Raw genomic sequence first — 27,805 nt, 5'->3', positions numbered from 1 at the left:
TACCTGGGCTTCCATGGGACAAAGAAACTTGTGCATTGAGGTGACCGAAGTTCATCCCTCCAATTTATTATAGTGATGCACAGACTTTGTGTGCACGCAAACGCCTTTTGGTTTAAAACCCTACAGATTTTGCATTTTCAATGAAGGATGAACTGACTGGTCCAGATATGCTCTGTGCATTATATTCCAGTAGAGCAGCCATCTTACCATCTTATCCCACAATACTACCAATAGTACACAACAATGACACAATATCAGCAATCAGTTTCAACCAGTGGGTTTTGTGTTGTTGTTTTTTTTTTTGTTTAATTGTAAAGTAACTGAAAATCATTTAAGTTTTATTCTCATCATTTTCTACAATATCTTTCCAAGAATTGATTCAGAAATCATTCAGGTTAAAAAAAAAATGACTACAAATAAACTGTTTTGTTTAGTCCCCCCAATGCTGTGGTGGTAATTGCAGAAGGTGGCCGCCGTCATGAAGCAGTAGAAGTGCAAGATCTGCATTCCAAAGCTGTGGGGAAGCAGAGAAGACGTGACTGAACTGATCGTGGAAGCTGGGATAGATGTTGATTTATCGTGGCCCTCTTGCCCTCTGCACCCCTATCTGTCCTCACTATCAGGCTGCATTTGCAAAGTTTGGACTCAACATGAAAGGCGAACCACCCATTCACTCTTTCTTCCAGAGTTCAGTCCAGCGGGTGCAGCTGCAGTGGCACGAAGAAGATACCAGGAAAATATCACTAGTTCCATTTGCACATCAAGTCCTCACAAACACAGAGATGACCTTTAATGACCTTAATTGTTCTTTATAATCACAGTATCTACAGTAATTCCATTCCATGCCATCATCGTTTTTATAAATATGAATAATTACGCCTGATACTAATTTAGTGTCGACTCATTTCACATATTTACTACTGTGGCTGACTGATGGCCGTGTAAGAGTGGAGAGGAGTCGGTGCTGTTTTCAGAGAGGAATATTTTTCCTGTTCTTGCTTTTACTCTGATGAAAATCCTGAGGTTTTCAAGACTCAAGGTCAAAGAAGATTACTCTTTTTGCTGCAGTGTTTCTTAAGTTTGTAGTGCGCTGGAGTGTTTACCTGACTGAAAAACCTACCAAAATCCAGAACCTTTTTTAAAGGTCCTGCGTTATACCCACTTTTCACTTCTTTTTTTTTTTCCATCCAAGAGCAGCGTTGCACAAAAAATGATGGAAACCAAACAAATGTAAAAACATCCACATATGTGTGGGTGGGTTTAGTGAGGGAGAAGAGATTATTTTTGATACCACATACTTCTTCCTGATTTTCACCAAATGCATGTTCCTATGACAGTGCTAAGCGCAACATCTCTGTCCTGCACTTGAAACAAGCGCTGCCTTGCATAAGTCTTTCAGTTGAGATTACAGGTGGGACTCTCTTCACTTTTGCTGTAAACATTTTTTTTTTTTAAGTAAGTGAATCTGGATGCTTTCTGAGGATTGAGATTAGCAGTGGTGGAGGTGTTAGAGCAGTGTTAATGAATCCTACTGCATTACATGTAAGTCACATTTTACTCATAAGTATAAAACTTAACAGCCAAAGAATGTCAGCATGGAATACCAAAAGATGATCAGGAAAATGACTTTAGTGGTTTTCATTACGTGCTGTCAAGCTGACTGAAGGTCTCAAGACAGCCTCAGTCATGGTGTCTGCTCCGGTTTATGACATTACCAAAGGAAAGAGTTGTATTTTGAAGAAATAATAAAAAATCATTACATTTGTTTCGAAGTGATCAGTTAATACAAATACACTGACATTTGCACAACCTTTACAAATATGGAGCAGAAATGAAAGAATGAATGAAATGGATAGATTAAAAAGATAATTCTTGAAGACATATGGCTCTAAAAACACAAAAGCATTTTTTTCAGCTTTTATTGAAATTCCGCTGATGTTTTTCGAGGGTGGTTTTAATAAGCAGTCGTACCTCTTTCCCCAACTGGGATTTTGGCATCCCTTTGAGAAATTGGTATTAGCAAACTGGTATTAGCAAACTGTGAATTAATTCAATTTTGACGGAACAGAATTGAAATTATAATTGGATTTCTGTGCCTCTATTGTATTTAAGCCTTTCAAACATAGGTTTCTAAAAAATCTTCCTCAGCTACTTGCCTGCCTGGCAGAGACTCTGGCATTGCCGGTGGATTCTGTAAAAATCTCGGAATTACCTCAAAGACATTTCAAACAGATGTACTCCCGGCATGTGCTGAGTCGGATCCAAGCTGTATTAAATCCTGGACCCTATGCGCGGCAGAATGACAACTCTGAATGGCTAATTAGAGGGGCTGTTTCTATTTTAGCTTGGAAAATGTCTGGTTTCATTTCAGGTATTTATGTATGTTGGTATTTATGTGTGACTGCCTTGATTGTCTTTTAATCTAAACTCAATAACAACAACAAAAAGACAAGATGGAATTTTCACACACTGATCGTCGTCATTGCAGTTGGACAAAATGTCATGGGCACACAAAAGTACAGGCAGTCTGTACACTGCAGTGGGGTGGGCAACTTTTACAATTCATCAGGCATTTTTTTTTCCTATGTACAAGGTCTTCCTCAGGTGATCATTAATTTACCCAATCAAAAACAGCCTTGCGTCTGTGGCATTATGTCATGGTAATTAGCCAGAGCTCTGTGGAAGGACACTGTGCACCCACGAACGCCTTCACTCTTCTCCGATGCCCCAGTGGTCTCTGTGTTTCCTCCCAGCAGGCGGCCGTCCTGTCTCGCTTATCCCTGCAGTTATTCACGGCAGCAGCTGCTGTCTCTGACATTGTTTGGGCGGGTCTTCAGCCTTTATCTTCTAAGCCCTGGGGGCAGTGCACCAGCCATAACTTCTCTCCTACACCTGATCCCCTGCATTGGGATGTGCTTCAGCCCATTAGTTTCCTCCGAGTGCCACTGTACCAGCGCAGGACACTGAATATATGCAAACTGAGGGCCACGGTGATTAGCATGCCGAGGAGCACAGGAACTCCTGTATTTTCATATGAAAGCAACTTCTTGGAACAAAGTTCAACATCAGAGTGTGAGATTAATGTAAGTTTTGCTTTGATGTTTATGCTCAGTATTCCTTTGAGAGAAACCGGGTGGTAGGAGAAGGGGCTCCGGAGACAAGCGCTATTTGATTTATCCTTGCAGTTAGCGCAGCACTTTATTGAGACACTATAACTGATGTGGCCATTTTTGTTTAAACTTTCGGCAAAAAGAAAAAAAAAAGGAGGGGTGGGGTAGAAAAATGGCAAAGGCAGGTGAATTACTTTTGGGATCAGTGAAGTAGCTGGAACCTTGAAGCCATACCTGTTCATAAGAAGAGACTTTTGTGATTGAAGACATTAAACTGCAGAAATACAATTTGAAAAACGTTTATATGCACAGTATCCTCTGATCAGTAAAAAGGGGTTGCCAATCAAAATCAAGAGGAATGAATCAAGATTGAATCAAAGCTGCAATATCTATGAATCTGGATCTCTTATGTAACTACTTGTCCCGTCATATATGAATATAATTCATATCATCGGCAAGCAATATTTTAATGATGGTCTGCAGAGACCTGGATGTTGCATGAGTTGGTGCTGATGGTGCATTGATTAGCACGATGTTGATAAAAAGAATCACATTTTTGAGGAATTCCTTTAAGTTACTGAAGTAGTTGAAATTATGATATATAGTCACCATGCTAGAGGTGTAATTGCCAAGATCTGCACAAGAGAACTTCAGAAATACCCTTTGGGTTTCAGTTCTGGAAACGACTTGAGGCTTGCTGCCAAAAATGACTCCTGGAAGATCATTTTTACATGGTCACTCTAGTTTAAAGCGCTATTAGCTGATTTGTTTTGACACATGGACACAGAGTGAAAAGTTGTGAAAACAAATTAACCTTACACCTTCAAGGGTGCTGCGGGCAAGCTGTTACCAGGAGCCACTGAGAAAATGTAGCTTCTTGCAATCCTTGGCGAAACACGGGGACAAAAGGTTGTGGAAAAAACAGTACACTGCAGTTACTTCTAATGCTGATTAGCACTGACTAGCTCCAGTAACAGTGGGCAGGGAGGGCTGATGAGTGAGAAAGCAGGTGTCGTGGGTGGATACCCCATTTGTGAAAATGGGATTATTTTCACACCTTTTTGGGTTTGGTAACACCCCCTGCAGTCACTGACATCTTTCCAGCTCTTATGTCATTGACGTATTGGGCCTTGATTAACTTGTACATTTGTTAATATTGAGGAACACACAGTGCAGGGGGGCAGCAGAACAACGGCTGTTACTTTGCGCTGTCCTTGGTGCTGAAACAAGTGTCGGCTAGGGACGCTTATTGACTGGTTGTGCACAATTTCATGGGATATAGCGCAATCACTGAAAATGGACAAACAAACACAGTTTTCTACACACACAAACACTGGTACACTGGCAGGCATTTTCATCTAGTGTGAAAGCAACACTGATACTGGCTTTAAATAGCTGTTTGACACTGTCCATGGTGCTGAAGTTAGTGTTGGATCAGGCCACCACACTGACTGATTGTCGACGATTAATAGAACGCTTTGCAATCACTAAATAAGCCAATAGGTTCTCACACACACACACACACACACACACACGGTTTCCTATAGTTCCTTTTATAGGACTAAGAGGACACACACACACGCACACTTATTTTCACTTACACTTGTACACACATTATTATGATGAATGGCCCCTGGAGTCGAGTATTTTTGACCTTCAAAGCCACAGCCGTAAAATGTGCATTGCCTGTAACCACACGTTTTCATCAGGTGTGAAAGCCAAACTGATAGTGGTATTCAGTCACTGTTATTTCAGTGCCATAAGAGAAGAATCAATATTGCAATGCTGGGATCAGAATTTGTGGGGACGATCACCAGTCCTGATCTTCGTAAACAGTTTTCTGTGAAGCAATGTAGCGATCAGTTGAAAAGGTTGATCATTTGATACTGATCACAACGTCTACCAAATAAACAAAGCCTTTCACAGTTTGATCTTTATTGGCCTTTCTTCAAAACTCTCTTACTAAATATTCACTGGTCTTAACTGGTATCCAATTGATTGGTGTCCTTCAAATCAAATATCATATTTAGTTTTATTAATCTGTATGCATCTATGAGTACGAATGAAATACATTCGCCCATCATTTTATGCCTTTAACTGATAACTTGTTTTCTACATCTACACTGTAATACTACCACAACAGGACTCTGCTACCTGTGGAACATACTGTAGCTCTGCTGTTTGCTAAAGAATAATATCACAATCTGGAAAAAGAACCCAGCCAGTGGATACTTATTTTAAGAATGTAACTCAACACTGATTTATCTGAAACCAACTTTGCCTGGTGTGCGTCTTCAATTTATCCACTCCAGTTTATTCCTTCAGAACCGCGTCTTTCTGACTCAGATCCAATATCTCAGCAGCCCTCTTCTTCCTGCCTGTTTACCCCATCCCTCCATCCGTGACAGCTCGCTCTGAAGCCCTGAATCAGTCAAACCAGGACCAGCACCATTGGACCGCTTCCCGGCACCAAGTGTCCTCAGAGCGTGTCAGAGCAGATTAATGCCTTGCTCGGGGACTGATCAGCTCCTGCTGCTCTTGAACCTGCCTCTTACTGTGGCATGGCTCAAATAGGCAGGTGATGCCATCCCTACAATGCATTGCCAAACGGCTTGTCTTGCCCGAGAAACCGTAATCCATACATTTAATCTTCCAGACAGTGTCACAGTGTGACGCTGTAGTGGAATTGGCTTTGGCGGTCTGTGGGTTGAAGAGAGCGGCGCGTGGGAGGTAATCAGGGTAAGTGGCTGTTTATGAAAAAGAAAAGGGGGCAGCCGCTAGGCGTGTGATTTAACGGCAATGCAACGTAAACATTGTCATTGCGTCCAAGCAATTGGTTTAATTCTTTCTCCGGCTGTCTTCAAGCTTTGCACTTACTCACTGTGCTCCAGTTTTTGCTGGTATTCTAGGATTGGAGTTGCTGTGAGTACCAAGAGTTCAGATGTAGATGAGTAAACAAGACAACGATCTGCTACAAAGCGTTAACAGGACAAGAGACATTCTGTTGAGAGTGGATTGGCATTAAAGTACTTCTAAACTTTTTAAGCTACTTCAGATTACTTATTCAACCATATCCAATCAGAGTAATGTGGCAGGAGGTCTCGTATATTAATATCACAAGTAGTTTGCTGTGTTCACATTAGGAGACGTGATCGACAGCTGTGCCACAAAGCTAAACCAATCTTGTCTTCAGATGGGAGTCACTGGTGTCGAATTCACAAAGGAACAAAACAAAGAATTCTGCAGCATTTTTTGTACCAAAACACATCTCAGTGAAACCTTTGTTTTCACCAAAGTGTCACGTTTAATGGATGTTCAATAATTCCCATTCAGTCAGAGTACATGCGGAACGATTTGCCGGATAAATGCTAAAATAAACAAGCAGTTTTTATGACTGTACAATGGCCTGAACGAACGGTGGACATAATGTTTTGATTTTAAATCAGATTCATCAATCACTAAACATAACTGGTAGTGATATGAGAAACATGATAAGTCTCAAATTTAAAAAGTTCCTGCAATAATACAATAATAGTAGGTCATCTATAATAATGCCCTACCTCCAGATGATGATGTCTTTTCAGACTCAATTACACATTAGCAGGACAATTTCTTCCTTTATCTATCACACTTCATCAAGTTGAGCTTTGCCGCATACTCTATCCTCCTCATTAGCAGTCAGCCCATCACTCACTAATAATGGCCTTTCAACACTCCCAATGACCAAAGTTACAGCAGGGGCAAATGAAATATTAACTTCCATGTTAACCCACGGGTCATGTTTCAACATTGTGGAATTAGATCAGATTTAGTCAAACATCGCCATAAATTCCATATGAAAGAGACAATAAAACAGCCAAAGTCAGGGAATAAAAAGAAAACCTGACCTTTTAAAGCATCGATCATTTCATTAAAAGTCTCATGACTCAGCAAAGATGAAAACCTATTAAGTGGTAAATCCCATGTGTAAGAAATACAACAAATAATAAAAAAAGCTGAATCATTAAATGGTGGTTTACTGCAGAGAAACGAGAAGGTAAGCCGGCGTGAGGAAATAAGCAAGGCCCGAGGCAAACATCCCGGTTTGTTAGCGTCCCCATTACCATAAATGGATGCTGACTGCCTGCAGTCAGGACCAATGCACTCTCTATAAAGGCTCATTTCTCTCAAATTTACTTTGCCGGCGGTGTGACGGACGGTCGCTAGTCTTGGAGGCCTAAATCGCTTCGCTTTCGCAGATCTCCTCGGGCATGGCCGCCACAGGCCAGAGGTGCACGCAGCGACAGAGGCATCCCCACCCCCAACCCACCTCCCGCTCTTGTCCTCTCCCATTACCCTCACAGATGCCACGGCAAATGGCTGGCTTGGGGGTTACAGACACAGGTCCCCCTGCTTTATATTCATGCCAGGGAAAGCGCAAGCCTTCTCCACCGTCCACGTGAGAAACATTTCCTCAGGTTGGCGTAATGATGATTTTAAAATGAAGAGAGAACTAGTCTCTCTCACACTCGCGCACTCAAACACGAGAGGCAAAATGTCCACATCTGCCAAGAAAGCACTTAAGCAAAAGTGGCGGGGTAAATGTGATACTACTTGGTGAGCACTTTGCATACATATTGCGTTTTGTTCTTAGGGGCCACAACCAATGTCAAACGGAGACTCGAGAATCAACAGCCATTACAGCGTCTCCTCACGTAAGCCGGCGTTTCATCGCACAGGTCTGTCCTCGCGGGGCCATCCTGGTGTAGTGCTGCTTAATCTGTGCCCTTGATTTATTTTATGACGTACAGTAAAACGTGCCGCCATCTTGTGCCAGCCCCGCCCAACTCCACTCATTATCTCTCTGACATAGGGCATATATTCTCCCGCAGCAGAGCCGCCTGATGCTCAATAATGCAAATGAGATGAGTTCTTTAATCAGGACACACAGTTGCATGGGTGGCAACAACACTATGTATGCAATAAAAAAAGTACACACACACACACACACACACATACAAACACACACACACACCAAGTTTGAAGGGCTTTCCGGATTTTTTATATACATTTTTCTCTAAATGTGAGGCTGACATCTGTATCTGCCTCTACGTGCTGAGGTAAATACCTCTAATTTGTAGCTATCTGTACAGTTGATTCTCAAAGGCTTCACAGACACATACATACGCACACAAACACGAGCACACATGCTCACCTTGTACTCCATTACGAGGTCGAGGCCCTGCACCTGCTCCACCAGGTGTGAAGGAAGACCCCGGTGATGCACTCTTAATGACTTGCCAGACGGAGAGGGCGCTCCATGCACCTGCATATTTTACATACAGCCATGCAAAGGCTGGCTCATCATGCATCTTCGTATATGTCAAGAGGGTACGCTTCCTTTCCCAGAGCAAGGCCAAATGAGTAAGGCCAAACTCACACTGCATACTGCATTGTGTGGAACCCAGCAATTGGAATTGGAGGCTTTATGGGAACTTAGTTCACTGTGTTGGTGCTGGAATCGGTTTGCAGAGTAAGACAAGTGGCAGCCAGAGCGAGACAGCAAGACTGGGACTGGAGTGCAACCCAAAAGTCAGGCTCAATTTAAGGCGCCAGAAAAGTCCTCTGCAACTGTCTCAGACAACAGATGCAAGAATCATCATATTAAAACGCACCTTTAATACTTCCAAGTTTTGCGGGTTTGTTACATTTTTGGGGTTGTTGTCTTTTGGCTGGAAGTTGCAGTTGGTATTATGATTCAAAAAAATACATTGCAAAACGTTAAAGAAGTTGTCTTTTTTTATTTTATTTTTTTTTCCTTTTACAATTTAACAGCGAAAACTCTGACAGTTGGGTACAAAGCCAAAGACGTGTATTGGGGCATTGGGTTGAAAGGGATGTTTAGTATTTACACCTCGACACAAGAGGCAGATACACAGGAAAACTTGGGAGACCTCTGCCTTTGTGGTAAAACTGACTGCTGTTAACCATAGAAACTGGTAAAAATAAATGAGTGAGAGGGGAGCCTATTTTCTGACAACTACCCCGGCCGCCCTGGTTGTGGCCTCCTAATCCCAAACCAAATCATTAGCAAGCATGCTAAGCTTTGTTTTTATCAAAACTCCTTCCAGTCATGAGTGTGAATAACAAATATGAACAGACGTTCTTCCTCTCTGAGACTCTACTTTGAACAAAGGAATGCTAAAAAGGGGAAGTTGGTGAGCAGTCACAGTGGGCAGAGATGTCAAACGCCGGCGAGATGTAAAAGTGATGAATTCCTCTAACATAGCTCTGGAAAACAACATCATTATCATCCAGTGTGATGGAGACGAGCCCACCAGGAAGGCTGCGTGCGCTAACGTGATTTAGCGCCGCCAGGTAAACACTCTTTTTCTAGGCAAGCCACAAATCTTAACGTGTTGATCCAAAAAAGCTGCGAGCGTGAATTTAGAGAACATTAACGTTCTCCTGCCCTATACCTCAGGTGCAGACCATGCCAAGAAATGAATAAAAAAAAAATGGCTCATATAGTTATTGGTTGTTTTCCTTCAGCTGTGGGCAGAGTGGCTGCACTCGCCTCACGCCAACATATCAGCCTGGCCTTCGTTTCGCTCACGCTGACTCTGCTGAATACTCCCTGACCTTCAGATCCTTTTTTTTTTTGACTTATTACTGAACAAAATTGGCTCCAGGCCTGAGACGCTGCCTCTCGTCTAAAAGACTGCAGCTGTACTAATACCAAGCAGAAAATCAATTCATGAATTAATTGTTGAGCATGTCTTGTAGATCAATCTTTGGCTATTATTGCAGCCAGGGGAAGCTGCAGAAAGTCTGTTTAATATCTGCCAGAGGCAAAGCCTTTTTAGGCTTTATTTAATATATAAAAAATAAATAAATCTCATTATGTGTTATAATCACACTTAAACAGTCTTTTTCTAGTCAAGCTTTTGGACTGTTAAGAGGATATTACATAGATCAATCACAGAACCTTTTTTGTTAACATGTGGGGGTTTTGACTCTGCATCCATCATTCCGGTTTCATCACCACATCTTGCTGCCAAATTAAGAACACACACACACACACACACACACACACACACACTATAAAGGAAGGAAAAACCTGTTATCTTTTAACTTGACCTGAAAGACTCCATACATGTAACTTTGAGTTTGAAGTCGGGGAAAAAAAAAATCATTAGTCATATAAAAAGAACTATCCTTAAAGTCTGGGTTAGATCACAATATAAAGAACAGAAAAACATGCAAAACTTGTAGCTAAAAAGTATTGTAATATGATTAACTTTAATGAAATGCCATTTATACTTCAGACCATATAAAAACAAGTCTATGGTTCGAAAAAACTGACGTAAAAACAAAACAAAAAAATGATTGTACTTCTCCAGAAAACAAAGTTTTGCTTGTTTTTAACTTCCTAATACCACCTGTACTGTTTTACCAGGCAGACTGGGCACTTGTCTGGTGGTCACTACCGTAGGAGAGGTACCAGTTCCCTCTGTGACATCTACATGAAGCAGGACCTTTACATTAAAGTCTGTTTTGCCAGAAGATCTTTCTAACGATGATGTCAATACAGCTGCCAGGAACATCTTTTGAATAAAGACCACCCACCCCCCACTTTTTTATTTTTGAGCCGTCATTTCCTTGATGCTACAGCCGTTCTAATCTACGTGTTTGCCCGAGGATTTGGCTGAAGAGGCTGACATATACTTCAATCGAGCACTTGGAGGAAAGCCATTAAAATCCGCTGCCCTGTTTTTGAGAGTGGTACGAGAGGGAACAAGACCCTGGCATTTCCGAGGCTTCTGATGTGGTTGTTTTGCCCAATCAAACTTTGCCGCCATGTTATGGAACAAGACCTTTTGTTCGTCAAAAACACAGGCAAAAGTCAAGCCGCGTTTGCGCCCGCCTCGGGGCAGAGGCATTAAATTCATGGAACAGACTTCCGGCCACGTCACTCCATCCGTCATTCACGGCTAGGTTAAAGAACACTTTCCTCCCTGCCACTTACTCCGCTCTCCCCGCCCAGACCTTTGACCTCCCTCTATCTGTATCACTGTTCGCTCCTCCACCCGTCTGACCTTCGCCGGCTCCTCAAACCACCGTCTCTCCATCTGCACCCCTCTGCCGCCGTCTTCAGCCCAGAGCTCATCTCTGGCGACAGCACCCGATTGACATTAATGACACCGCTGAACAGAAAGGTTAATTAAGACCAAGCGTTCCCTGCCCACGCCTCTTCACCATCTGCTGCACAGCGCCCGCACCGGGCAGAATCAGACACGGGGCCGCCGCGCTAATGAGACAAAGGCTGCACTGAGGAAATGTACTGTACATTCACTGGATTCCTCCCGTGAAAGCCCAGAGACGACGGACGGCCAAAAACTTTAAATGAACCTGGCAGTTAATTTATACTACACTTCCAGGCGGGAAAACCTTTTACTTTTTCGATTCTTTCTCCTCCCAAAATCAATTTGGCTTCCGTTATGAAGTCTAGACAAGTAAACTGGACAAAGTTTGTCACTGGAAAGTTAGACATCCATTTGTCAACAACAAATTTGCAACATTATCGTTTTCTACAAGAATGAGACATAATGGTACAACGACTTTGTTTTCATGTTTGCTTATTTTATATTTATATATTTATATTTAAAAAAAACTTGCACGTAGTAACTGAGTTAAGGAGAGACAATATTTGTTGTTGCGACTTTAAAGGTGACTGCCAGGCTACTCATGCTGTCCTACCGGCTTCATGGTGCACATTTTCAGGAAAGCAATACATAAACAAAAATAAATAACATGTTTTTTGTTTGTTTTTTTCTCACCTCTTTCCTCACCTCTTCTCCTTGATGGTAGGAGAAGAGGCAGAGTGAGGGGGAGAGCGAAGGATTAGACATGCAGAATGTGGCCGTCAAGGGCAGAGGAGGCGGAGACAGCTGGAGGCACCATATCTGGAAACGTGTGGCTCTGGAACCAAACAACACTGTTCCTAATGATGAAATGATAGAGTGAACACTTGTCAAAGATTACAGCCCACGTTTCCTCACCACCACCGAAAAAAAAAAAGAACAGAGAATTTATCTGTGCCTGCAGCGTGATAACCAAACATTTAAGCGACATAACAGAAGGGGTCACGCTGCTGCGGAGCGCCATCGTGAGGGAGCTGCAGTCGTAGGCTGGGCTGGGAGTTGCAGGTGACTTGAATATGCCTGCCTTTAAAGATTTACATTTTTCATAAATGAAACAGAGTGGATTTGGGTGTTTGGGCTTCCAGTGGTAACTGAATGCATATAGCCAAAAAAAAAAAAAAAAAAAAAATAAGAAAATCCATTGAGCATGCTGAGTTAAAGAATGGTGAAATGATCGTGGCTGAGAAGCATCACTTCATGCCTATTCTGCCATGATTTCACAATGTTTCTTATCTTGTCGCTGTCATTGCCGGAGGATTAAGTGACGTCTGACACCCCCTGCCAAGGCCTTTCACCCAACAAACCATTCACAAACAGAAAAGGCAATCAAGCAAATGCAGTTAGCATACAAAGAAGAACCTCATGCACAACTGTAGATGGACAAAAGACATTCAGGCAGCATGCTGCGTCTGTTGGATCCATCCAGGCTCTGAATGTTAATCCGCCGGATTTTCCGACTGCGCCCGTGTGCATTTTACAAAATGTGTTTTTGTAAAGCGCGTGCGCAACTTTAAATTGTGTCTTTATTTCTTAAACCGTCACAAATCTCACATCAGTCACATGCCCTCAAGTCCAAAATTTTACCGGTTTGGAAGAAAACTGAAATTTACCTCGGAAAGCTGTCCGTAGAATCAGAGCTAGCTTACCAGAGTTTATCTGAATCATAACAAGCATGCCAAGTGTGAACGTGCCACAAGGCACCATGTGGACAACATTTCTACACAAGAAGAAAAAAAATGGTTCCCAGGCGCAGAATCCCAATGTTGACTTTGTGCTATGACAACCCAATACGCTGCACTCAAACGCCGACACGCTTTGTCCAGATTTTCTCATTACGATAACAAACCATCGTCGCCTTGTGAAAACTCACTTTTTGCCTGAACAAAACTAATAGTCTCCCTCCTTCCCTCCTTCCCACCCTGCACATGGCAGCAGACATCTGACGCAAGGCAATTTCATGCGAGAGGAAGGGTGCATGTCCTCTGTTGGTTATCTGTAGGTGAAGTTGACATAAGTGATGAAAGAGCCTTTATAAATACATGAGGTTAGAGACACTGAGGAGAGGTACCACGCTGAAAATTCATGAGACACCCATCCTGCAATCACAAATGTTTTCCCTGCCCATTCATCCTGCATGGATGCTGTCGGATTGCAGAACGGCTTTTATTCCGGAGCTTGTGCACTTTGTACACTGACGCAGGCGCGTCCGCACACGTGCATGTTATTGCTGCCACTCCAAAGAGCTTTTCAGCAGATTTGACTGTTGCCAGGCACCGTGGTCATTAGGGCGTCTAAGACACCAAGCATTCCGGCCGATTAAAGCTCAGCCGTAACTGTCAGAGCCATTAATATTCCGTCCGCAGCGCACTCTCCGAGTGTCGTGTTGGCTTTAAGTCAATGTCTTACCTTGAGAAGCTCAGAATTGATTCACAAATCATCTGCACATCTGCCTTTGCAAAATACAAATGTGAGGCCTTAGCATTCAGGCTTCTTCCTCTGTTTCGACTCCTTCCCCCGAACTCCTGGGAAAAAAAAGAGATGAAAGCCGGATGACTTAAGAGACGGACATGACCTTTAGGCTTGTCTAACGACAGAGCCCGCTTATCATAAAACACGGGAAATCGATAGCGAGGGTTTATCTAACAGCCGCAAGTCACCCGACAGATTTGCCCTGCTCTTGAAAGTCTTTTTTAGCTCAACGCAAATCAGGACTCACACTTTTGCCCGACTAATAGCTAGAAAACACCTGATCCTCACTGACTCACTCAAAAGTATTTTAATCTTCTAAAGGCCCAACCCTGTGCATTTGTTGTTACCATGCACTTATGCACCCCATCGAACATCTCTTGTAGGGAAAGTAATAACTTTAACTGCTGATTTAGTACCTGCAAATACGCATGATTCTTTTTGACTGATTGTGCGATTCGTTCGATCACAGCTCAGCCCCCTAGCAGGGAGGAAAAAGGTGAGACCAGAAACCAGAGCTGTTGTCTCAGGAGCCTTCTCGTACGCACTCCAGCACGCAGCCTTTAAAGTCAAACCCTGAATTATCAGAGGCATCAACAAGGATATTGACTTCTGAAAGCAACCCAATAAACATTATTCCACAGGACTAACGCAAGAATCATTTTGTTAGTGAGCAGCTTTATTGCAATGGTCCAATTAGATTTTTCATTAAAAGAGAAATGTGGTAATCTCCAAAATAATAAAAATGGAAAAAAAAAAAAAAAAAAAAAAATCAAGATTAGAAAAAATGCAGGAGAAAATTAGATATGGATCTATTACTGTGCTCAGCGCATCGCATCACTCCATGAATCTGAACAAATGTTCGCAACAGTCAAGCAGGGAAAAAAATGCTTGTCATCTCACATTAATTCACACCCTTTTAAAATTCACATTGCACGGGCAAGTCTGGCAGGGCGATGTCATTAGAGTACACTCCAAACACATCAGATGGAAAACTGACTATCATACAAACAAGCCTTTTCTAAATTGGGGGAATGAAGCGATGTCCTGCCATGGTTGTGCTCTCCGGGGGGTTAAGCACACATAAGCAGGCAAAGAGCCTTATTAGCGCAAATGTAAATAAACACAGACAGATGATGCGGTCGGAGACTCTGAGGCGGCCAGGGGCCTCGTGTCATGCAAATATCTGCTTTGGCAAGGCGAGTCGCAGCGTGTTAGTATCAAATTCATCGGTTGGGCACAGCACAGAGAATTTCTCACATGCCACCAACAATCCCACAGCGGGTGTGTTCTTCAAGGCAGATTACATGCTATGACCAAAGAATAAACTATTTGAAACTTCGATAAATAAAAGAAAAATACTACACTGCAACACATGTAATATGTTGAATATAGACTGTATGTCCGCGTAGCCTTTTGGCCCCATTTGTGACTAAAGATCCAACAGGACGAGTGGGAAAATGTGTCTGCCTGAGAAAATTTGAAAGTTCATTTGTTTTATTTATTTTTTTTCAATGGCCTAATAACTGCTGGTGACCAATAAAATGATCTGCTTTATTTCAGAGGTCACAGAGGAAAACAACAAGGTTTGAATTTTATAGCTTACACAAGTTGAAAAGGTGTTAGTCGGCTATGTTACTGTGTCGACTGAGTAAAGTACCGTACAGTTGCACAAGTAATCACTCTCAAAAGTTGACAATTGTAAGCAAATGCCTCCTCGTCCTTAATGTATTGAAAATAGTGTGGATTTACCCTCTAGGAAAGAAAGTCAGTATTGGATACATTGTCATTGGGCTTTTAAAGTTCTCGGTGTTCTCCTAATTTATTTCAACTTGCGTAGCGTCAAGACGTGTGTTCATGAGTTTTAAAAAATAGCCAACAAGTACAGATGCAGCCTGTCAGGAGATTCCAAGCACAGAGCAGTGGTGATGTAACCACCTCTCGGTTTGGAGTGAGTGGAGTTTATCAATCACACCAAATCTGTCTGCGTTGCTGTTCGGCTGCCAGTCGTGTTTCACTGCCATCTGACACAAACGCCACACAGCCATCTACAGTATTCGACATTCACACAGCAGATGCACCCTTACTGTACAATTGTCGCACAACCCTGCCACCTCCTATAACACTGTTAGATTGGGTGTGAACACAGCGTGAGTGACAACGTTGCAGATCGGAGGCTGTAGAAGAGTAGCAAAACTGGCTCAATTGAGCAGCGCCATCAGGAGCCATATGTGCAGACTCACAATAATTCACATTGAGTGTCAAAGTTGGTAAGACACAAAAAGGCAATCGCGTCCTCAATGTGAGAATAGAAAAAAAAAAAGTCCTACTTGAAATCTTGAAGTAGTGCTTTTCTGGTGAAGGCCACTTTTGCTCGAGTCTGCAAATATTGAGTGTCCCTTTCTCCTCTTTTTTTGTCATTTATTTGCCTTTTTGATCGTCCAGCACCATCCGGAAATGCTTTGTTTATGCCAGGCAACACAATAAGACATAAGTTGCGGCCTGCTGCTGGAACATAACTACAAATATAATTCAATACGCGCGCGCGCGCGCACACACACACACACACACACACACACACACACACACACACACACACACACACACACACACACACACACACACACACACACACACACACACACCTGTTGCTTAGGAGATGAGTCTCAAACAGAAGGGGTGTCGCAACAAGCAGGCCCAAATGCACACTCTGGGAGATGGAGAATGCTTTCATATTAAACCTATAATATAAAACATAAGAGTGTTTAATTTTGCAACCAAGCAGTGACTGTGCCAGTTGGCTGGCCAGGAGCATTTGCACCAAGAGGCTGACCAACGAGCTCTCAACGACTGCACAGAAGAGCCGTGTTTAAATAACGAGAGGCTTGATGGCAGACAGGTGTGCTGACCCACAACAATCAGGAAACCAGTAACAGGTGAGTCACTCCGGTCACAAGGAGCCAGTAATCTGCAGACACACACATACGCACAGAGAGAGAGAGAGAGAGAGAGAGAGAGAGAAATGTTTTCTATAACATTTTTTTCTGAAGAGCACAAACAGAGCAAATTGATTTTTTCTCTCTGCATTCTAAAAACATTGTTTTTAGTGACCTAAAATTGTGTTTCTGTGTGGACAAGGCCATAAATCACAGGAAAAAAAAAAAAAAAGTTCAAGTATGTGTCTTACAGTAAATCTATGACTCGAATCAAGGTTTCTAGTTTTGTTCATGGAGCTTTCTTGCGCTGACGATGGACACTGAACTTACACATGTCTGCAGAGCAAAGATTAAATTGGCTTACACAGATAAGAAAAAGCTGTAAGATTGTGAAACTTGAGGTGAACTTTGCAAGTACCTCTCTGGATGAAACAGGGACCAGGGCTTTGATTCTCTACTTTCCCTGCTCCAGAGGATCACACCAGTGAAACTCTGGTGGGTGGAGAAGACTTACTGCAAAGACGCTAAATCTGGCCGTGTTCCAAAGAAGAGGTGCAATGGGCTTTTTATTTTTTTAATCTTTTTTTTTGGAGGGGGGCCAGGGCGGGTAGTAGACTGTCAGAAAAACAGGGTGTAACACAAATACTGTCGGACCACGAGGTCGAGCCAGACTTTCAGCTCTGTTCCCGTCGCCTGATCAAAGGCAACCAGTCAGCTGATGGCTCAGCTGATTATTTTCTGCTCGCTCATTAGCGGCCGTTAGACGGTGTGCACTGTTTCAGCTGAAACAGTTATTTTGTTGAGAAACAACACCATGTTTACAGATTTTATGTCTTCAGTCTATTTCACGAGCGTTAATTCAAAGGGGGCGGGGGGAGAGGGGGTTGGCAATCACACCAACTTCTCAGCATCTCAGACTTGAAAGGCAGACATGGCCTACATCTGAGAGGTTTTTCTTTTTTGTGAGGAGACACAATAATCAAAACCAACATTTTTCTGTACCTGGAACTATCAACGATTGAGCATTGATCCACACTACTTGCTGCTTTTATGGGAATGGGGCTAAACGAGGGTTTGTATGAATTCCTCCTGCCATCGTAAACTGAGCAAAACTTATTTTTTATTAAAACAGCCCATAAAATACATTTTAAATCTTACTGTCTCCATACAGTTATTCTGTCAAGAAGCCAATCACATACTGTTAAAGTGCCATATTCCTAGAAAACAGTGCGATGGAGCAGCTGTCTGGGAGTGATTTCTCCTCATTAAATTAAAGCCCAGAAAGATTGCCTCTTCCTATTTTTTTAATTGAGTAGAAAATCATGCGTTGAGGACTAATTTTGAAGCAGTGAGCTGGCTGTCAGGCTCAGCCCTCAGGGAACACTTGTGAGCAAAGAGACATATGGGGAAAGGCGGCGGCAGTTTGTTCTCCGTCTGCAGTGGGTGTTTCTCCTGTCAACCGGCGTTATTACACATCAGGAGGCGGCTTACTGTATGTACTGCAGGTGCGGTGTAATACCTGCAGCTCTTGGACGCCTTACACCAGGATTAAAAGTTGTTTTGATTAGTAAGCTCTGGCGAACCCTCGGGGATAATATTCTGCAGATGCCCTTTGCTTCCTTTTCAAGATTAGTATTTGAGTGACTTGCAGAATATCTAACGCACTGCTGTGATTTTTTTTTTAATTATTTTTTTTTAAAGGCCTCCAGGGGACCGACCCCACCCACCTCCACGCTGCACTTTGCTGAATCTAATATGCATGGCCTGTCATTTCCCGCGGGACTCTGATTATCTGCATTCACCGTCAGCTTTTTACCACATTATGGTTTATTGTGCATTAAGGGAGTTATGGCAGGGCTTCTAAAGCCGACAGCATTCTGGTTTCATAGTGAGGAAGTCCCATGCCAAGCATGCAAAGGCATCAGTGTCTGTGTAAAAGTCATTTTAAACAAGAATAATGTTTCGATAAAAAAAAAAAAAAAAGTTTTGTTTTTGGTTCATAAGCAAGTCAGCAAAGCATTTTGCTGTAAATTGGGCATTTTGGGGTTTCTTAACATTTCGCCTTAAAATGAAAATACTAAAAGTTTATGGACTCAGTTCTGCGCAGACGACATCTTTGCTCATTTTAGAAATGCGGCTCATGATCATACTTTTGAAAGCAGCGTGAGCTCTCGCCACATGAAGAATCTATGATCAGGTCCTTGTTCGTCTTACCGTGTGACAACAGTCACATTGTTTGACATTGCGCATGTGTATCTCTGATAGCGCACCCATATGACCCACTGGCTCGGACACTGGTACCCTAAAGTGCACCGCAGCCTCTAGTCTGAAGCATGTGGTGCACTTTACAGCGCATCTGCATCTTGGGCCCATTTTATTTCTTGCTTCCAGTGTGTTTGAATGAAGTGTGAACACACCAGCATGAACCCTGCTACCTGCCTCCCCCCACCCCTCTCGCCCATGCCCCACCCCACTCATTTCCCCTCACCGACCGCCTTGTATGATATAATGTGTTTACGTTCCAGATGTTGGAAATATGGAGCTCAGAGGAGCGTTTGTTTTGTTTTGTTTTGTGCTAAACTCAGCTGTGTTTATCGCCCTTCCCCATACGAGCGTCGGGAGGCCACATCTGCCGCAACTCATGCCACAATAAGGTGACAGGTGCCCGTTAACATTTTGCGTTCTTATTTTGATAGCTGCGGCCGCGCTTACAATCTATTTATTACAATAGTAAAGGCTCTTTATGCGGGGCGGCTTTGGGGGAACAAGCCAAATTGCTGCCGGTTGCAGCTGTTATTGGATGCTATGAAGTGGCATTATGTGCTTTAGTGCTGTTTATGGCTTTAGCCCGTGTAATTAGCACTGCTGCAGCCTCAAACTGTGCGACTGCACTCGTAAACTCCCTTGTGTTCATCCATGGGTATTACCAGTTTTAGTAAAATATATGCTTTTTCTCCTCGGCATTCGAGTGCCCTTGTGCTTTGTGTGCTCTGCACTCCAGAGCATTTCTGTCTCTCTTTCCTAAAACTGTCCTCTGTAGCAATTCAACTGGGCGCTAAAATGGAGCCTTTAAGTTGTGTGTTCAGTCCAGGTTTCTTTTTAAAGTGCGCTCCCAAAGAGGCCCAGCGAACCATCTGCTGTTTGGTTAGACTCTGACCTCCTTGCCTCTGAAGTAAAATCGCACCACCCAAGCACATCCGTCCATACGCTCCGCCTGATGGTTAATCTCTGAGTGTTACAGTCATATGCCTCTTGAAGAAACAGGAGCCCCTGGCAAATACCCACGAGGGCCTGGATTGGCTGGATGCACTGTCCCACTGCCATTTGCAGGACACAACGTGTGATAATTACACTGTCTTGGCTCCTGCAATGTGACAATCCTGGTGGCTGCACATCGAGCACCTCCAGGGCATTTGTTCGATCTAACCATGTTTGAAAAGTTTCAGGATTTTGTTTCCGTTGCATGAAACCTCTTGAGGCAGCACAGACATCACCTGTCGCTGTGCTCTGTCACTGGCTGCCAAACCTGGACTCCAGGAGCCGACAGTCGTGCTTATGTGCTGCAGCCACACTGAAAAAGAATTCATTTAGGCGACACGGTGGCGCAGTGGTTAGCGCTGCCGCCTCACAGCAAGAAGGTCGTGGGTTCGATTCCGGGCCTGGGACCTTTCTGTGTGGAGTTTGCATGTTCTCCCTGTGTCTGCGTGGGTTCTCTCCGCGTTCTCCGGCTTCCTCCCACAGTCCAAAAACATGCATGTGAGGTCAATTGAACGCTCTAAATTGTCCGTAGGTGTGCATGTGAGTGTGAATGGTCGTTTGTCTCTATGTGGCCCTGCGATGAACTGGCGACTTGTCCAGGGTGTCACCCTGCCTTCGCCCTAAGACAGCTGGGATAGGCTCCAGCAGACCCCCGTGACCCTGAGCTCGGGACTAAGCGGGTATGGAAAATGAATGAATGAATGAATTCATTTAAGGGCGTTTTAATGACATTATCAAAGACAGCAGCATTTTGGTGTTAGCGATCCCACAACATGTGGCTCAGCCGTGGTGATGTGGCCTGATACAGTATATGGATGGACCCAGAAGGAAGCATTTCCAAACTTTCTCGCAACCATTGATCTAATTGATTTAAAAAAAGGAGTGTGGTGGCTGGGCCAATATTCATGTAAAGGGAATCCACCAAAAAATGTAAATTTCACCTATTGACAGCTCACCACTATGTAATTGGAAACTTGGAAGCTATTATGTTGGCAATCAACAAAATTCCAATACTATAGAGTCCACAATGCCAATGACCTTAAATATGAAAACGCAAACAGAGACACAAAACTAACACACGTGTGTGTACACACACGCACGCGCACACACACACACACACACACACACACACACACATTGAAAATGCACATGCCAATTCACTGAGTGACCAGCACATGAAGTAACTAAACCGGATATTCAGCTTTGACTTGTGTCTCGTCTTATTATGTCGACTGAGAGTGGCAGCAGTGTCTTGTCTGCTCCTATTTATAGAATCCTCCAGAAGACAGAAAACTAGCTTTTATAAATAATATATGACTGACAGGTGTCCACAGATTGACCTCAGAGTATTTTTGTTACTCTTGATTTAGGTTTCAACATTTCTTGACAGATGTACTCTTTACCCTCCGAAACCAGGGCATTCATCTGACCCTGCTCCCATTTTAAAGGGATAGTTCAACATTTTGTGCTTATAGTCATATGAGTAGGAATTATAAAATAATCTGACAATTATATGACTGCATATATATGTACTGTATATATATATATATATATATATATATATATATATATATATATATATATATATATATATAAATATATATATATATATATATGTATATATATATATATATATATGTATATAGCTAAAACATATTTAATTCCTACAATACATTGGTTTGAAAATCAAAGAGGAAAGTATGTATTTTTAGCAAATACTAAGCTGACTAGCACTGGCCACAGTTTGAAGCAGCTGCTTTCCGCCCTGGTGTTTGTAGCTTTTGCATCAGGAAAGGAAGTTAAAATTAAAATTAGGACTGACTGAAAATGCTGTTTGTTGGAGGGTGGCGAGGCGGATGAGCTCGGATTCAGCATTGAAATGCAAGAAATGCAGCTGGTGCGTGAAGCGAGGCGGTTTCACATTTAAATTGAACAGTGCTGAACAGTGCAGTACAGTACTGACTTTATTTTTTGTAATCCTTTCTTCACTTTACTTCAACAAAGGAGAAAAACAACCAGATAGAGTTTGTGCAGACTTAAAAAAAACAAAAAAAAAAACAGAGCAACTTGCAAAGGACAGTTTCACTCTCACTGGTGTGATTAAAGAAGTGTTTGGAAGATGTGTGTGTGTGTGTGTGTGTGTGTGTGTGTGTGTGTGTGTGTGTGTGTGTGTGTGTGTGTGTGTGTGTGCGCGTGTGTGTGTGTGTGTGTTTGTGTCTGTGTGTGTGTGTTTGTGTGTGCAATTACGGTGTTCTTGTATTTTCAAACTTGACGGAGCAATACTTTAAAGTTTGCAACAAAGATGGACTTCTTCACGTGTCTTTTTACTTCCGTCTGCAATAAAGGCCTGACAAGGTAAACAGAGCCAAGCATTGACTGGCAGGCAGTTCCGTTGGTGCTCTTGCGATGTGAGAAGGAGGTTGTCATTGTAATCTGTATCAAACTCGAGTTTATTGGATCAGCAATCTCTCTCTTTGGCCACGTGTATCATACAATAAATGTGTTTTAAAGTGCTGATGTGAAGGCACACAAACTAGATATAACCTTGAATAAAACTGAGTAATAAAAGTAGACAATGTCATCTACAAAAATATTAGAACACTTGACACAACAGCTGATGACAACTTGCAATAATTGCAAAACAAACAAAAAAATAAGTTGAGTTTATAAATGAAGTCTGTCTGTTCCAGAACTCCTCCAGGAAGGGGGGGGGGGGGGGTATATATGAAACAATCCTCCAATGTGAGGCGCAGACCTAATAATTCACCCAACGAGCAGTGACAAAAATCAAAAATATTGAAGTGAAAACCTCAAGAGTGAGGCGGAGACACAATGTTCACAGTGCTCTCAGTCATAGATGGCAGTAACCACTTGCTTCAGTAGGAAATATCTTGGAGGGAAAGTGACGTCTTGCCTGGGATTCGCTGTGTGTCCAGCGATGGCTCACTCACTAAAGAACGGCAAAGCGCCGCAACATGCAGAGGCGCCAAGAGCTAAATGATGTGAAATGAACGTCCCTGTTCAAGATGCCAAGGCGTAGAGTCAGTAGCAGCCTTCGTGGTACGAAGCTGGACATGATGCTCCCTCCATCTGTGTGATAGAGGGTGAATGCCAATTCCTCCCTTCACCCTCAATTTTAACCCTCAGTCTCGCCAAGTGCGAGTGCTGTCCCCAATCTCAAATTGTCCAGTTGAGGCACAAGAGCGAGGGCTGCATCGCCCTCAGTTTCAAGATCTTCCACATCCACACTTGGCAGTGAGTGCTGTGACAAAATGCCTATTTCCCTTGTAAATGCAGATCTATGGAAACCAGTGAATTATCTTAGTTTAATGGTATTCACAAACTTCTACTGCTGAGTCCATCTGCGTCAGTGAATCTCACATAGTGCTGACATGAAACTATGTCAGTAGCACAGAGAAGTATTAATTCCTCCACTGTTACACTGTGCAACTCTTCATACGAGGCAAGTTGAGAATTTGCAGGGACGGACGCAGCTTTAGGACAGCGACTCTGTCGTGTGCGGCAGTTCATGAGCTTTTGTCTGAATGGGTCAACTGGCTGAGCTTTGTGCTCTGGATGCTTTGTGTCCAAGTGGCATACCAAGTAGGTTGGCTGACTACAAACTCTCAGAATTAGGAACTTTACAGTAAGACACACAACACACTGCGTTCTCTCCTCACTACCCTCCTTTGTCCAGGTGAAGCCAAAAACAAGACGTGCTTCGCCAAATGCTCCTGTCTTTGCTGTGGAAGCAGATTGCTTTGGAAACAAAGTCAAGTTTGGTGACGATTCATCTTCTGTTTGGTGCTCAGGCAGTAGTCCAGTCAAAAATGTGTTCATGTTTTGTGAGCAAATGTTATTTCTCTCGTTTGCAGCGTTATAGTTATGGTTAAGATACAGCCGATGTGATGTTTCTTTGGACATACAGGCATACATCCTCTCCCATGGCCGTACAGTCTATCTGGTTACATTAATGGTTACAGCTGGTGTTTCACCCTAACTACAGGCTGTGTTATGCTGTGATTTTCAGCTGAATCTCAAAAAGATGCACAAAGCCCACAATCAACATAACCAGCAGAGAGCATTGTTGCTGGTTCTGCTGTTAGAAAAGACAGTGTTTTTATACATCAACAGTAATGGATGAAAGAAAATGAAAAAAACAAAACAAAAAAATGTAGTTGTGATGGTGATGTTCAAGTCACAAGGGGTCAAGGCAGGACAATGTCAAAGTTTTGATATTCTGCAGATCAAAAATCCTGTTCTTCCAAATGTTGTCTTCCAGGAATAATTGTTCCAAGGCTTTCATTTTCATGGCTATTTATTAACAAAAACTATCATATGCTGTTCCCAACAGCTGTAATTGAATCTTAAGATCTTAAGATGCCACAATCTCTGAATCTGAATGAATGGAACCAGAGACCACGATTCTAACCAGGACTCGCTGGCTGTGATCTAAAGCCCATGTCCTATTGTTTTTTGATTTTTTGATTTTTTTTTGTTCCACTTTAGTTATCACTTGCTACATGAAGTCACACGAACAGTAAGAGGCATCTCAGTCCATTGGTGATAAAGCAGATTGAAGACGGTAATTCAGGGATGTAGAGATCACATCTGCTCCATGCATCTTCACGTTCTGTCTTAAAAACGGGGGTGGGGGGGGTCTAATCTGAGGGGCACAATCACGTCTTTAAGGGAAGACAGCCTATTTGTATTCAGGCTTCAACAGTGTCTTCTCATGTGTGACTGAGCGCAAGTAAGCGGAGGAGAGAGAAAGCAAGTGGGGAGGAGGGCAGCGAGAGGGAGGGCGAGGAAGGATGAATCTAATGCGTTGCAGCAGAGAACTGTGACAGACCGGGCGTTGATTTTAGCTGAGACTGCTCCTGTAGCAGGAGGGAGGCGGCGGCAGCAGCGGGACCAGCACTGCTCCCCAACCACCACAGCTGGAGAGGAAGGGAACAAAAAGAGGTGAAGACACAAGGGAGCGCGTCACACCTCCTGCTCTGCCGGCAAGACGCTCCCTGGGATACTATTTTGGCTTTTCCAGCTCGGCTTGGCAGCAGATCACTTCTTTTTTTCTCTTCTCTCTGATAGTCCTTTGTCTCGAATTAAAAGAGGTCTTAGCACCGAGGTAACGCGTGGGGCGAATGATGACAAGCGACGGTCCCCCCACAGGTCAGACGTCAGTAGCGGCAGGGGACTCGAGAGGCGACACGAGCGTGCAGATCTCCGGAGTCGTCCTCTGAGAGCTGCCCGGGTTTGTGTCACGGCTCCGTCTCAGCCCGCGGAGAGAAGTCGGAGCCGCTCAGGTTAACAAGTGCTTGTGAGAGCCATTTGGCCGACATGATATCTGTTCCTGGTGGGTAATGTTCGGCTGAAAAAAACACAAAAGTCTGATAAGAAAAATTAAGAGTGCTTGAAGTGAAAACATCTGAGGAAGAGGAAACCAGAGACACTGTGGGACAACTCATGTCTTTGTGAATTTTACTCTGTGAAAGGATACCTTGGACCAGGATGTGAAACCGGCTGGTGAGTAGTCAAAGTTCTCAACTTCTGTTACAGGTTACTGTGTTGTTTTGACTGCAAAGAAAGTGAGACCTCCTTAAAATTGACATATTTAAAGACCAACTTACAACGTTTGAATGCTTAGGAATCAATCTCTGAATGATGAGGAAAAAGGGAACACTGGAAGGCAATATTCTTTAAAAGAAAGTGAAGGTTTCAAGAGGCAGCCTTTTCCCTTGTAGTAGAACTAAGAAGGACCAGCATCCGTCTTAGCTTGGAAATATGTAATTGTCCATTGAAATGATATTTTTCCCATCTGTTATGGCACTACTACTGCCTAAGGCTGGTCAGAAGCAAGAAAGAAATTGCTTTTATTGTGTTGCCACTGACTGTCGCGCATCATCAAGCACAAGTATGAATGTGACCAAGAAACACTCGTTTTACATCTCAGTTATTCGAGACTAGTGTATCAGTTCCTGGGTCATACTCCACACATTGTGTCTTTGTGACACAGAGGAGTCGGTCTGTGATTGTTTTTCTTTTTTTCTTAGCAGAAGACTTCTAGCTTCAGATAACAACACTGCTTGAGATTCCTTGGCCTCGGCTTCCCAACCTGTTTACCTGATGATTTTGAACTTGTGCACGGTCACAATGACAACATCATGGTTATTGATCCAAAATGAAGCTTTGCCAGTAATCAAATCTACAAAAATCTTCAATTTTATGAGCAAATTGTGTCAACTTAGTGGTGCAGTAGTTCAAGTGTATCCTCACACCATCACAATGAAAAAAGCTAACTGCCAACTCCGAATTTGCCATTGGTGTGAGTGCGATACGTTGTCTTTTGTTGGAATTCTGACTTGTCCAGGGCACTACCTGCTGTATTACAGGAGAAACGGTGAAAGGTGATGGATAGGTGGATGGATTGTGAGGAAAACAATATGATACAGACCACAGATGGGTGAGAAAATAAAGCTTGGCAGTCACACCGTGTCCCAATTGTTTGCAGATTTCTTATACTTTTTATTTTCCACATGCTTCAAAGGCAGAGTGACCTGATCCCAACTCAGCAGATGTGGGACAAAGACCACATTAGTATGGGACAGTGTGGTACAATGCGCGATATCAATGCACTGATGTAGCCCTTGGGTCATTAGTTTGAGCAGTCGGGAGCAGCAACAACTAGACACATCAAACAAAGAAGAAGCATTAGTTGCTTTTCCCTATGTGACGTTTTATTTCGTACAACAACCTTCATTCCCGGGATAAATGTAGCGGTAAACTTGGCAACATATTGCTGCCTCTTCTTGGCACATGGTGGTCATTTTGGTGCGTCCTTTTGGAAAAAAAGAAAGAAAAAGTAAGAAATGGAATTAGAATGCAGGTTACCAATTTAAAAGGTCAGAACTTTACTGGTGTAATGGAGTGATAGTGAAACTGCTCAGGTTATGGTTCAACACCGTTAGCAACCTTCACAGCAGTTCCTTGTCAAACAACCACTCCCAGATTGACATTGCTGCCCTATCAATCAAGTGCACTGCTTTGGTTTCAGATTGCTGTGTTTGTCTTTTAAAGATCCAGCGTTTGGCTCGATTTTTATCTTGGCAAAAGCTTAGCATACAGCCCATAAATTCAGTAATAACAGTGTATGCTTTCAGAAAAAATAAATTTATTTGGTTTTCCTACCCTTCAGGTACTCATATATATAAGAACATACATTGAGATAGGGTCTTGCTCCTCATCAGCTGCAATCGTGTGCGACCATTTTGAAAGGAAGCCTGGTATTTTAGGCAGCCCGCCTGACAGGGCCCTAAATATGGAATGTGCCGTCAGGTGGGCTACCTTAAATACCGGGCATCCCTTAAAACTTGACACACTGGACCTTTAAGGTTCCCAATTGCTTGATTCTGTCTGAAAACGCCCACATTTCCAGACCTGTTGTTGCCAAAGTGGATATGAAAGCACAGCAAAACGCTCATGCGAGAGCAGAAATGTGGAAGGCACCCTGGTTACTTAACAGGCCCTCAATTGAAGAGCTCTGGCTACATTTTTCCCTCTTTCCCCACTTTGCATAAAAGCTAGTATATAATTAACGTCATTGCATGTCCGTGTCAATCACCGACACCGTCTGCACCGTCTGCACCGTCTGCTTCTGTCTTGTCTAACTTCCCGAGGTAGCAGCTGTAATTACATATTACTCTTAATTGCGAACTAGGAGACGCGCTGAGGATGAAGAGTGGCTTGCAAGACGGCCTTCTTCTTACTGTCCAGGGTACTGATGGTGGGTGGTTTCTGTTTACTGCAATCAAGGTCTTAGAACCCAGAGGCCTGCAGAGATACGTCAGAGCGC

The 27,805-nt window shown here is 43.1% G+C and overlaps 1 long non-coding RNA gene across 1 annotated transcript; it reads right to left on the bottom strand.

Moving 5' to 3' along the window:
- Positions 1 to 436: 436 nt before the first annotated feature.
- On the bottom strand, positions 437 to 3,007 carry LOC142904237 (uncharacterized). Its single transcript, XR_012929363.1, has 2 exons — positions 2,621 to 3,007; positions 437 to 514 (listed from the first exon to the last, which is right to left on the bottom strand). It is a non-coding gene; the product is annotated as an uncharacterized LOC142904237 (long non-coding RNA).
- Between the last annotated feature and the right edge of the window lie 24,798 nt (positions 3,008 to 27,805).

The sequence above is a fragment of the Nelusetta ayraudi genome, unplaced genomic scaffold (genome assembly GCF_046127955.1).
Source record: "Nelusetta ayraudi isolate G7.1 ecotype Tasmania unplaced genomic scaffold, CSIRO-AGI_Nayr_v1 ptg000125l, whole genome shotgun sequence".
Lineage (NCBI taxonomy): Eukaryota > Metazoa > Chordata > Actinopteri > Tetraodontiformes > Monacanthidae > Nelusetta > Nelusetta ayraudi.
This window is presented reverse-complemented; position numbering and strand designations above follow the sequence as displayed.